This window comes from Dysidea avara, chromosome 6 (genome assembly GCF_963678975.1).
Source record: "Dysidea avara chromosome 6, odDysAvar1.4, whole genome shotgun sequence".
Taxonomy (NCBI): Eukaryota; Metazoa; Porifera; class Demospongiae; order Dictyoceratida; family Dysideidae; genus Dysidea; species Dysidea avara.
Window position 1 is genome coordinate 6,097,380 of NC_089277.1, and position 13,883 is coordinate 6,111,262.

Here is a 13,883-nt window from a genome sequence, read left to right on the forward strand (position 1 = left end):
ACATCATTTTTCACTCAAAATTACTACCAAATTCAATCTCAGTAGGTCAAATTTGCAAAATTTTCTTTGGGGGCATACCCCCAGATCCCCCTAGATAGAGTGCACTAGTTGTATCAACTTTCTTGCCACATATATAAATGTCCATGTTAGCACCCCCCTTCTGAAATCCTAGATCCGCCCCTGAGTCGGACTGTTGTTACTCATGCAGTATAATGTTTATGTTGTGTTTCACTCTGGAATCCTGCTAAGCCAAACTTCAAAGGGGTTTCCTGAGACTCTTTGAAATCCCTCACAGAAATTAGACACCTGCCAACTGCTATACATATGATAATAGTTCCACTAGTTGTCGAAACTACTCATGATGTGCTTAGAGTCATCTACACTGTTGTGAAAAGTATCCAGTGGATCATGTGAATAATGAGTATCAGTGTAAAAGTGTAAGTACATATTTGACATGGTGTCAGTGGCAACAAGAGATTGATCAATTTTATTATACGATGATCATTCTGGAGTATTTAGTAGACTAGAAGAAGCAAATGTTGTGAAATGAGTTGTTGATTTTTGGGCCACAAAATAATGTCAATAACTAGGAGATGGGGGGAGGGAGGAAGGAGGGGAAATTCACCTGTATGCTTTTTAAAATGTTAGCCTTAGCTGCACATCAAATAAATTCAGCAAGTGTGTTTAGTTATTAGCTAGAAAGAGTGAAAGCTGAGTCTTGATCACAGCTGACATCTGACTGCTATAATCAACATTATTAATGCAGGCAGCTGTAGGCAGATGTCAGTGTACTAAAAAAATCAATGCAGCATCAACACTTTATGCTCTTGGGTAAATAAGAGTAAACAAAAAGAGTACTCTCTGTATGTTAAAATGTTTTTTTCCTAAACAGAGTCATGAAGTTGTGTACCTAGGCTGAGTTATGGCCAACAATGTAAAAATTCTAGATTGTTGTGATTCTGAACATAATCTATTTTAAAGTCTTGTACATAGCTATGGAAATCACTTCTGAACAGGAGGACTTGCTACATCCTATTTGATAAAATTATTTTACTATCAGGGAATTCCCAAATTGCATGTTCCCAAATTGCATGTGTCATTATCCAATAACTTTGACAAGTTCCAGTCAATCACTTTGATGTTTCTAATGGTGGGCTTTGGTTGCATTTGATGTGGTGTATCTTGTCTATAACCTTCAGACACAAACCTTCAAAATACTGAACAAAGTGAATGACATCGTAAGGCTGCCCAAGTCCAGTCACAGATTTTTTCTCCTTTCTCCACCTTTTCAAACACACTTTGTGTATAAACAGGCTGTAGGACCAGTTGTCCTACAGACCTTCAGCACTTGTGCTGTAAAGCCTTAATAAATAAATTAAAAAGTAGAATAATTTTTAATGAAACTTGCTCACGGACATTTCAAAGTTTAGCAAAGCTATAGTATAGCTAGATCATCTGTATAGATGTCAAACTACATAAAAGATGATAAACAGCAGCTGTAAATATGGGCAATGGAAATATCCTTCATCACTTATGATCTAGGAGATAATGTAGCCAATGGAATAACATGTTACTGACACATTATAATACATTTCCTACAATCTTCATTCACTTACAGATCTAACAATGTGCACAAGTTTTGAATGCATAATGTACCAGTTGATTGCACCTACTGCCAGTAGTGAACTATTCTCAGCCTCCTAAAGCTTAATCCTAATAATAATAGCCTCTCAACATATGTACTGGTAAAGGATTACCTGCTCATCACTACATAATATAGTTGATGGTAAATAGTGATGTGTGATATGTGATATACGTATATCGATATATCGTGATAAAATTTTCTATATCATAATATGATATAGAATCAGCTATAATTAGAGAAAATGTACCCAAGATGTCATCGTACACTGTACTTTAAGAGCTTGCAATGTTGTATGCTAGTCATGTACCATGCCCCATGCTGTATTGTACTTCTAGTACATGAGTACTACAAGTGTCATCAATGTAAAAACACAAGCTGAGTGATGAGTTTGTATATCATGATTTATATATCGTATCATGATAAATTATGTTGTGTGCAGTAATAATAATCATAATAATTATGAACTATCCTATATCACATACCACTAATGGTAAATATAGTACAGAATATTTGTAATATTTAGTTCATTGGTAAACTTCCCCAATCACTGATACTAACATGATCACTGTCTCTGGATCTTCATATAAGTATACCTTATATAAACTATTGTCTAGTAACATATTACAGTCATCCATAATATGTATATAATATGATTTCAGGGAAGGACGAAATTGATTGTGCATATATTTATATAGCTACAAAAATAATAATCTGTGTTCTGCTTCTCTCAGTAGAATTATTGTTTTTTTTTAATTGATAAATTCCAACCAAACACTATCTACTACCAAATATTTTTCTTCTAAATTTTTAGAATTTTTCAATAATAACATAATTCATCTAAATTTTCCTTGTCAAATTACTCGATCATCAAAAAGTTCTTTCATTACAAATTTGTACTGTATATTTAATGGTGAAAAAGCATGCAACTGTATGGCTGTGTGACTCCATGTGTTTCTGGGACCTGTATTATCATCAACTATCACTCTGTAATAGGAGAAATGTATGTGTGCAGTTTGTGTACATGTGTGTGTGAGGTTAGAGCATTGGCCTGGTAATTGAAAGGTTCCATGCAATTTGTTGTCGTTGTTTCCTTGAGCAAGAAACTTTGCTCACATTGCTCCAGCCTACCCAGTATGATGGGTACCTGGGAAGCAGACCAACCAGCTGTAGCGTCAATAGGTATTTGGTGTTTACTGGGAAAGCTGTCCTTGTCTTGTTTAGCAGTGTTGGGGTTGTTGTGGAACTTCAGGTTTTGCGGTCTCTCTCCATGATACCTGGACAGTACTCCTGTGGGTTACTAGCCCTGCCCCAGAAGGATTTACCTCAAGTGCCTGAATAGTGCTTAGGAATCTCAGTGCTGGTTCACTGGGTGGTTTTTCCATTTTCACATGCCTGCCATAGGCTTTGCCTTGCTTTATGTGTGTGTGCATGTGAGATACAGTCCAGGGGATAATGTAACCAATGGGATAATAATATTATGTTATTGACACATTATAGGCTTATTGCATTTTCATTCACACCAAGCCACTTACAGAATTAACAATGTACAGAAGTTGAACTTATATTTCTCATGCTGGTCTTTGATTTACAGACTATAAGTGTACCTACTCCAGTAGTGAAAAGTCAGCACGCACTGCAACTGGTACATAGTGTTGATAGCAGAGTACAGAATTTATGTAATAATTTTGATTTATTGGAAGGTTTCCCAATCACTGACAATATAGCGTGATCACTGTCACTGGATCCTCATAACTTTTAGACTATCATCTGGTAACGTGTCGGTCATCTGTAAAGTGCTTCATATCTGCAACACACACCCATCACTTAAATATCCTATTCTGTGAATTATTGTACTTTCTTGTGAAATTGATTATGCATACAATAATAATTGGCTATATATAAATATTGTGATCTGCCCCTCTCAGTTGCTTAATATGTTTTTTTATTATTATTATTATAAATTGCCAATCTAACACTGTCTACCGCCAAAAAATTTGGGGATTTTTGACTAATTAATCATCTAATTTTTCAATAGTTAAATATTTCATCAAAGTTACTTTTTTTCGTCAAATTACTCCATCATTAATATTTTTATTTCCCTCATCACACATTTACACTATATGATGAACTTCAATGGTGAATGTGACTATATAATATGTGTGCTTCTGAGACCTAGCTGTGTTGTCACTCTCTGTAACCCACACTGATATTATGTGTGTGCATGTTAGGTCTGAGTGATTGTGGAATTTTGCATGCCTCCAGACCACAGAAAATGTGGATATGGTCAGACAAAGACATTTTCAAAATACACTTTTACAGTTATACTAACAGCTATTATTGTTGCTCTGCCTTCACTTCCAGATCCAGATGTTGTCTTCACAAGTACATGTATGTGCGGAGGATAGGCTTGCACACTAATCTAATGCAATCATAGAGATTTAGCTGGTATGCCCTAGCTTAGTCTTGCAGGCCACATGTAAGTAGATCATGGCTTCCAGTATACGGCTCAGGCACTGAGACTCTAAGGGTCTGGCCTGTGAAATTATGTATTCCAGCTAAATCTGTATTAGATTTCTACTGCATGTGTAAAATAGCATATGCTCTGTAGTTTTCTGTAGCATGCTAGCCAACCCTTTGCAAATGCACTTACAACTGGATATGCATATACAAGATGATGTCTAGATCTGGAAGCAAAGATGTACAAAATGTTAGGTATGAAAATTTAGGTCCCCCTCCATAGATGAAGTAGACTTAGCAAGAGAAAATGTTGGAACCGGCACGGCGGCACCCATCATCCTAAAGTACGTAATAAGTGCTTAAGTACAGGAGTCTAAATGGTGTCCTGATTTCTAAATGTACTTATGTAGGACTGTCGACAAGTATCCTGATTATCAAGATGTGCGTCCTTTATAATAATAATGTTCTACTGTGTCGGTAATCTGCGTATTAAGGACAAACAGAGCTACACAATAGCTGAGTGTGCCTCCCTTGAAGCAACAGAAAACAAGGAAGAGAACAGAGAAGGTTCATCACAACAAGAAGTTAGCTACAGTACAATAAACAATACATTACTACTATACTGGTACATCAAGCAATAGTCACCACACATCAAGGAGTGGACCAGTGGTACTGCCTTCTTGGTTACCCACTATGTCATGAATGCTATCTATTAGTAAAGGTTACAATATATACCAGTGTAATTTTTTAAAACATAATGAAAAATAATTTAGAAACAGTAACATTTTGGAAAATTAAATTAAAAATTAAAATTCTATGCAGTAATAAACAACACAAAAGTTTACTGTTTCAGGAGTACATGTAAGCATGGGCTGTAGGTGTAATGTAGTCATGTGCATACATATGTATGTGCATGTGTGAATGTGTGTGTGTGTGTGTGTGTGTGTGTGTGTGTGTGTGTGTGTGTGTGTGTGTGTGTGTGTGTGTGTGTGTGTGTGTGTGTGTGTGTGTGTGTGTGTTTCTGCTGGTGATCCCTTAGTGTGTATCAACTTTGCACAGACTATGGCGAGACAAGAGAAGCACCCTGGTAGTTCTAAGTACCTTCAGGTGTATGGGGTGCTGAAATGTTAGAACTCCTGTGGAGGCTGATGTCTAGACCTGCGATTGAGGGGGCCTCTTGACCCCCTCCAAAAAAAATTTGTATACAAAGATCGAGGTACTCTTAGAGCTAGCGGTCACTGTAATAAAGCAACCACAGTATTCAGAGCAGTGTGTAGTGAGCTATGAGACCATCTTTTTGGTCTCACCAGTGACCTTACCAAACCAAACCAGACAACCATTTCATTTTGACCCCCTTTCCAAAAGTCTGGATCTGCCTTTGCATGATATATAAACAGCAGTTGAGTCAGTTTTGAGTTCAAAATTCAACAGATTGCCTTGTTGCAATGATAAAAATTTATAAGTAATAATTATGTTATTATATATCAGTCTATAAGAATGTACAGAATGTTTGTAATAATTTGTTTGGTTTATTGGTAAACTTTGCCAATCACTGATACTAACATGATCACTGTGGAAATTTGGTAGACTTGCAAATATTTGCCAAAGGCTCTAAAATTTACTACTCTGCAAAAGAGGTTACTGGCATTCATCGGGACCAAGATCTACAAGCGAGAAAATTCTTTGACCCTACTTCTAAATGTGCCATAGGAGATCTTATCTGTAACTTAGGACCATGTAATCAAAATGTCCTGATTTTCCAGGTCAGTTGAACCACTAAGGGATACCGAGTGTCTGGAATATGTTCATTTAATAGCGTCAAGTTCCAGTGTGCACACTTTAGATATTTGTCCTTTATTGAGAGGTATAGTGATAAGTAGGGGATCCTACTAGTTGCAGTACATTACAGTGTTACACTGAGAGGTTACACTGTAGTAGTGAATTCCACTTTACTAATTTCAACCACAATAACAATATTTGCTATTTTTAAGTAGTGATGGTCACTACATGGTAGTCAGTATTGGTAGTGACGGTCACTACAAAATTAGTAGTGAATGTCACAGAATAGTTCACTAGGTGCACTTATAATAAACAATGTTCTAGACCAAATATATACGTATAGTTAAATCTGTAAGTGGCTTGGTGTGAATGAAGACGGTAGGAAATGTATCACTGCCACACTATGTCTTATTTTTTAGTGATATTTTAACATATTCCGCTGGTTACATCATCTTCTGGATGTAGATTATAAGTGATGGGGGATGTTTTCATTGCTTATCACTGTTTATCATCTGAAAGTTGATATCATGTAGTTTGGGATTTAGCCATTCTACATACAGCTGTATATTATGTAGCTTTGCTAACCTTTGGAATGTCCATGAACAAGTTTTATTTTACTGTTCAGTATTTTAGACAAGAATAAGATGTATCATTGACCAAAACTGTTATCAAAGTCCACAATTAGAAATACCAAAAGTGATTGACAGGAACTTGTCAAAGTTATTTGATAATGACACGTGTAATTTGGGAATTCCTTGATAGTAAAATAATTTTATCAAACAGGATGTAGCAATTGCAAGTCCTGTCAAAAATATTCAGAAGTGATTTCCATACAAGACTTTAAAATAGATTAGCTACAAATATGTACAGAATTGTAATAATCTATTTGTTGGCCATTACTCAGCCTAGATACACAACATCATGACTCTGGTCAGGAGCCAATATTTTTTTTATTTTAGGGATCATCTATAATTTTTGAATTTTCACAGAGAGTATAACACTCTTTCCACTTACCCCGTCTTTCCTGCATGCTGCTATTAAAATGCTGATGCTATATTATTATAATTGTTCTTAGTACACTGGCATCTGTAGCTGCATGCCTGCATTAAAACATGTTGATTATAGCTGTCAAACTCCAGCTGCAACTCATGTCCACTTCAAGTTCTTAAATTTTATGGATGTGCTACTAAGACCACTATTTTAATTTAACCAACCCCCACCATTTTAATTTGACATCATCTTGCATGTGACCTTAAAAATCATCAACTCACTTGACAACATTAAAGTGTTACTGCCGGTCTACCAAACACTCTAAAATGATCATGGCACATTATAATTCTTAGATGATGTCAAATACTTACACACTGACCTTCATTATTTACATGATCCACTGGATTCTCTTCACATCTCTATACAGTAGTTGGCTCTAACTTCTGCAAAGGAGGGAGGGGGATTTCAAAAAGGGAAACTCCTTTAAAATTTAACAGCAGGGTTCCAGAACCAATCACACATTAGTATTTATAGTGAGTAATGACAGTCTAATAATAATAATAAAATTTGCAACAAGAGCTGGTTAAAAGTCTTTTTGATATTCTAATAGAGCAGTCGAGTAGTCTCAACTATATGATAAGAAGTGACTTCACTGACTACAACAGACCACCTGTTAACCCACCACAACCACTCCATAGTGTAAGGTTACCATGTCACACATATTACTGGTATTCACAATTCACTTATCTTACAAGAACATCAAATGTAGTCAATACATATAACACTTTGTGTATTCAACTAACAGTGTCTTGTGAAATTCATCACTTCTTTATAACAAGGCTCTTCTCCAAATCAGGTTGCACCACTGAAGTCACAAAGGAATTCAACTGAATTCATTTCTTCTGACATTGAATAATTATCAAATATCAAAATATACAAATGGTCACTCTTGTAGTTGAGATAACAGAGAAATTCATTTGCTAAATTATTTACATGCTTTGGCACAAATTTACACGGTGTGACATCTAAAACTTGCTTTGCTACATCTTCCATGACAGCTCCTATACATAAAATTATTTTATCTTTAGCAAGATGTTTCATTATCATTGCTGCCTTTGTTAAACACTCCTCTGACAAGAATGGTGGGTCTACAACAACCACATCAAACAAATTAGCTTGTAAACTATCAGGTAATTTCAAAGGTTCTTTGTAATCATAAAACACAAAGTCACTGTGACACTCGAAGCGCCGATTGTACTCCAGCAGCGTCAAAACACAACCAGGCAGTCTTATCATCTCCTTCAACTTCACATAAAGTGTGGGGCAGGATATACAAGCAATACTATAAGAAGGTGGAATACACAACACAGGGATATTACACATACAACACCTACAATATCAAAGCTGTAGCATGACATTTGACGCTTGATCATTAACTCATCATTTTTAAATAACATTGTTATTTGTATATGTGTGTGTGTGTGTGTGTGTGTGTGTGTGTGTGTGTGTGTGTGTGTGTGTGTGTGTGTGTGAGTGTGTAATGTGCATAATGAATTCGTATAAATTGGAGCCAACTAGACATTGAGATCACACCTGGCTAACTACTGAATACAGGATCTATAGCTGTCTTCTTACCTTTACAGAACATTCCATTAGGATGATGACTGCCTGTTTGATGTTATGTCAACATAGGCATTCAAAAGTCTTTTACATGTTAAGACACTTGTAAACGACTTTTGGGGTAACTTAGGGGTCAAACATGTAATGTTACTGCCTACAGCAAGATGGAATTACTACATTACATGTCATAGGATGACCTTATTTAAGTCATGGAATTAACAATTTCAAATATGACATCTTGTGAAGTCAGTATGCAGTCAATGACATCTCCCTCTGATGCTCACTACCATATAAGCTGTCACGCACTAATACTACACTAGGGGATTAATGGTGGAGTACAGTATACTGAATGCCTTTGTAATGTACTGTCTCACTGCACACCCATACTGGCACATAAACAGTTTTGACTTAGTAGGTAAAGATAAGGTGGAACCTGGACCGGTTGGGACCATCCTCAAGTAAAAAATAATTATTAATATTTATTTTGAGAGTTTAATTGCGCATGCATGGTGTCCTGATTTCTAAATGTGTGTACGCTATTTCAAAAAAAATTACAGGCAAGTGCCCTGATTATCAAGATGTTCTTTGGATAATGTTCTACTGTATTTGTGACCGAATTTGTGAAAAGGTACCTTTTTCACATAACCAAGATTTTTCAAAGGTTGTTTCCAATGGTATAGTACTGAGTTGCTAGTGCAGGTGAAAGACCACGAGCCTTTAAACAGTTCAACAGATTGCCATAAAATCAGTATATATGCAATAGCAATTCTAATATTAAAATTTAATATGGTAGTATTATGCTCTATTGGAGTGTACCTGACACTATTTGACTGCTCTATTAGAATATCTCAATTCTTCTGAGGTGATTTTTGTTGCACGTTTTATATTGTTGTTGGACTGTTATTACTCACTAGTCATACAGTATAAAAATATTATGTTGCGTTTGGTTCTGATTCAAATTTCTCCTGAAATCTCTCTCAGCACCTGCCAACTGCTATAGCTACGTACATTTGATAATAATTGCACTAGGTGTATTAACTACTTATGTGCATGCTTAGAGACATCAGTGGATCATGTGATCACAGTTAAGTACCAGTGGTATACATAAGTATTTGACATCGCATGTGTCAGTGACAACAATAGACTGACCAATTTTATTTCTTAATTTAATAACATGTCATGATTATTCTGGAGTATTTGGCAGACTGGAAAGAGCAAATGTTAATTATAAAATGAGTTGATGATGTTCAAGGTCACAAGATACTGTCAATAGCCGGGAGATTGGGGGAGAGAGAAGGGGTAGGCAAAAAGGGTACTACACTGTATGCTTCTGAAAATACAAAAAAAAATATGGATGATCCAAATCCCTAAAATAAAAATGTATAGTTTCCTAACCAGAGTCATCACATTGTGCATCTAGGCTGAGTAATGGCTAACAGTACAGAAATTCTAAATTATTCTGTACATATCTGTAGCTATAATCAACAAAACAAATCACTTCTGAACATTTTTGACAGGAGAACTTGCAATTGGTACATGCTTTAATCTTTAATTTGATAAAAACTATTTTACTATCAAGGAATTCCCAAATGACTTGTGTTATTATTTAATAACTTTGACAGATTCCTGTCAATCACTTTGGTGTTTCACTTTGATAACAGTTTGGTCAATGGTCAATCCTTGATGTGGTTTCTCATGTGTCTAGCCAAACCTTTGAGATCCATGAAATAATTTTTGATGAAACTTACTCATGGACATTTGATAGTTTAGCACACCCATTATATATATACACTAATTTTTATATTATGAACAGTGACTTCCTGTAAATCAAAAGGCAACATCCCCCATTACTTATAAGTCTTCATCCAGAAGATGATGTAACCAATGAAATAATATTAATGACTCATCAATAGGCCATATTGTGGCAGAAATACAATTTGTTATATTTACAGATATAACTACAAAAACACGCATGTACAGGAGTTCTGAATTTATATTTCTCATATTGATCTTTAATTTACAGAAAGTTGTGTACTATAGTCTGTTCGCATTCACCTGAGCCCTCATTTCTTGTTAATAACTCTTGTTACATGGGCCAGCTGCCCAGACATTTAGTATTGCTGGGAAGCTATTAAATGCCAGAACTGTTAATCAAAAAAGCGCTTTGATGCGGGCAAGAACAAGTGAGTTAATTGGGCTTTAAAAATATCCCATACATTTAGTATGGACAATTCAGGCGCGTAAACATAGTACAAGAGTGAACACATTTGATATTACTATATTTGGCAGGGGTTCAGGCAAACGTACTGAGAGTTCTATGAAAATAGGTTTAAGCTTTAGGAGGTTGAAAATAGTTCACTGCTGGCCTGGTATACTATACTATTTTCATTTTACTACCAATATTATAGTCAACATACTGCAACTGGTAGGATCCCCTATACTCCTCAGAATATTTGGTTTATTGAAAACTTTCACAATCACTGATGCTAACATGATCACTGTCTCTGGATCCTCATACCTTGTAGATCGTTGTCTGGTATGGGTGATCTGTAAAATATGATTTCAGGGAAAATCAATATTATCTCTCTCTTTCTGACCATCATAAACATGTGGAGTCCTTTGAAATTAATTGTGCATGCAAAATTAATAATTGACTGTGAAATTGTGCTCTGCCCCTCTTAGTTGCATAATATGTTTTCTTTTAAATATTATAAATCGATTAGTCAAACGCTGTCTACTGCCAAAAATAATTTTGGGGGCTATTTGACTAATTAATTGTTGCTATATGTCAAAAATTTCCTTCTAGATTTTTAACGATTAAAATTTCATCAAAAGTTTTCTAGTCAAATCCAAAAATTTCCCTCATCACAAAAATTGCACTATAAGATGGTGACAGCATGCAACTGTATGGCTGCAGCTGTGTGACTCCATGTGTTCTGGGACCTGTATTATCATCAACCATCACTCTCTGTAATAGGTGCCCACATTGATATCAGTGTGAGGATTTTAAGACTATCTGTGTATTAGCTGGGTCAGATAATGAAGCCATACACGATGTCTTTCATATCAATTGAAGTATATAAACAACACATACCAGTTACATAATGAGATGTTCATTACTATATTCAGTGATTACATCGTATAGACAAGGTAAACAACTCATTGTTTGGATTACTAATAAAATGATAATGTTTATCAACAACATTGTACACATTCCATACACAAGTGACTAAATGACTTAGGACAGGTGTGTTGATATTTTGAAAGTGTCTTAATTTTATAACTGTAAGAGCTCTTGTATGGCTGCCACACCAGTGGGATGTTAATCACTACTACACTGATAGGATAAGTGTATGTACTTCTATCTGATACATTGTCTTTGTGTTCTAGTGAGATAACATCACTAAATGAATTTTATACTACATGACATTTGTAGGTATGCATAGTAACCAGCTCTTTGTGATGTGTGTAGAATATATCGTGAAGTGTTGAGCATTTATGCAGTGCAGACCCAACTACCGTCCTAATTATCAAGGTGTCCTGATTTCAGGGATATACATGTGTGTACAAATGAGACCATGGATTATCAAAGTTCCCATTTGATGGAGATGAATCAGCTTTATATTGAACCGTTTGAGACTAATTGTTCTCTTATTAGTATAGTGTTATATGTCCTTTAGTGGGGCTGTTTGTGGTAATTGACAATTATATTCATATAACCACAAAGGAAATTTGGTAGACTTGCGAATATTTGCCAAAGGCTCTAAAATTTACTATTCTGCAAAAGAGGTTAATGGATTTCGTTGTGGACACCTTGGGAGGGACCAAGATTTACAAGCGAGAAAAGTCTGTTGACCCTACTTCTTAGGAGATCATCATGCAGATCATATCTGTAGGTGCCCTCAGGTGTCCACATTTAACAAAGTGTAATATGGATACCTTGGGACCAACTACAGATAGTATATATCCTGGTTATCAAGGTGTCCATTTCCCAGGACAGTTTATCCAGGAATACAGAATATACTAGAATAGGATATACTCAGAGTCAGGTTCCAGTGACACACTATAGATATTGTCCTTTATTGAGAGGTGATAAGAAGTGGTTTTACTGACTAAAAACAGACCTGCTAATTCACATTCAGCTACAATTCCCCGACTTAATCTCACAGGCCAGACCCTTAGAGTCTCATTGCGTAGGTATACGTAAGTGCCTCATACTGGAAGTCATGATCTGCTAAATGTAGCTTTCAAGACTAACATACCAGCTGAATATCTCAGTATGATTATATTATTAGAGCATGTATGGCTTATAGTACTCTGAAACATGCTAGCCTATCCTCACATGTCATATACATGTCATTGGTATCTGAAACTTGTATTTAAAATATTCAAGAGGAGCCAAATGCTTCCCCTCCCTCTCTTAAATGAAACTGTTTACGTGCCAGTATGGGTGTGCAGTGAGACAGTACATTACAAAGGTATTCAGTATACTGTACTCCACCATTAACCCCCTAGTGTAGTATTAGTGTGTGACAGCTTATATGGTAGTGAGCATCAGAGGGAGATGTCATTGACTGCATACTTCACAAGATGTCATATTTGAAATTGTCAATTCCATCACTTAAATACGGTCATCATTTACTGTACTATGACATGTAGTGTAGTGATTCCATCTTGTAGGCAGTAACATTACATGTTTGACCCCTACTATAACAAGTGTCTTAACATGTAAACTGCTTTTGAATTCCTATATTGGCATAACTACATGTAGTCATCATCCTATGGAACGTTATGTAAAGGTAAGAAGACAGCTATAGATCCTGTATTCAGTAGTTAGCCAAGTGTGATCTCGATGTCTAGTTGCTTGTGTAATTCTTTGAAACAACTCAATTTTGCTGGCTCAAATTTATATGACTTCATTATGTACATAACACACACACACATACTCACATTTAAATGACAATGTTATTTAAAAAACTGATGGGTTAATGAGTGTTGAATGTCATGCTAGTTTTACTACAGCTTTGATATTGTAGGTGTTGTATGTGTAATATCCCTGTGTTGTGTATTCCACCTTCTTATAGTATTGCTTGTATATCCTGCCCCACACTTTATGTGAAGTTGAAGGAGATGATAAGACCGCCTGGTTGTGTTTTAACATTGCTGGAGTACAATCGGCGCTTCGAGTGTCACAGTGACTTTGTGTTTTATGATTACAAAGAACCTTTGAAATTACCTGATAGTTTACAAGCTAATTTCTTTGATGTGGTTGTTGTAGACCCACCATTCTTGTCAGAGGACCGTGACAATGAAACATCTTGCTAAAGATAAAATAATTTTATGTACAGGAGCTGTCATGGAAGATGTAGCAAGGCAAGTTTTAGATGTCACA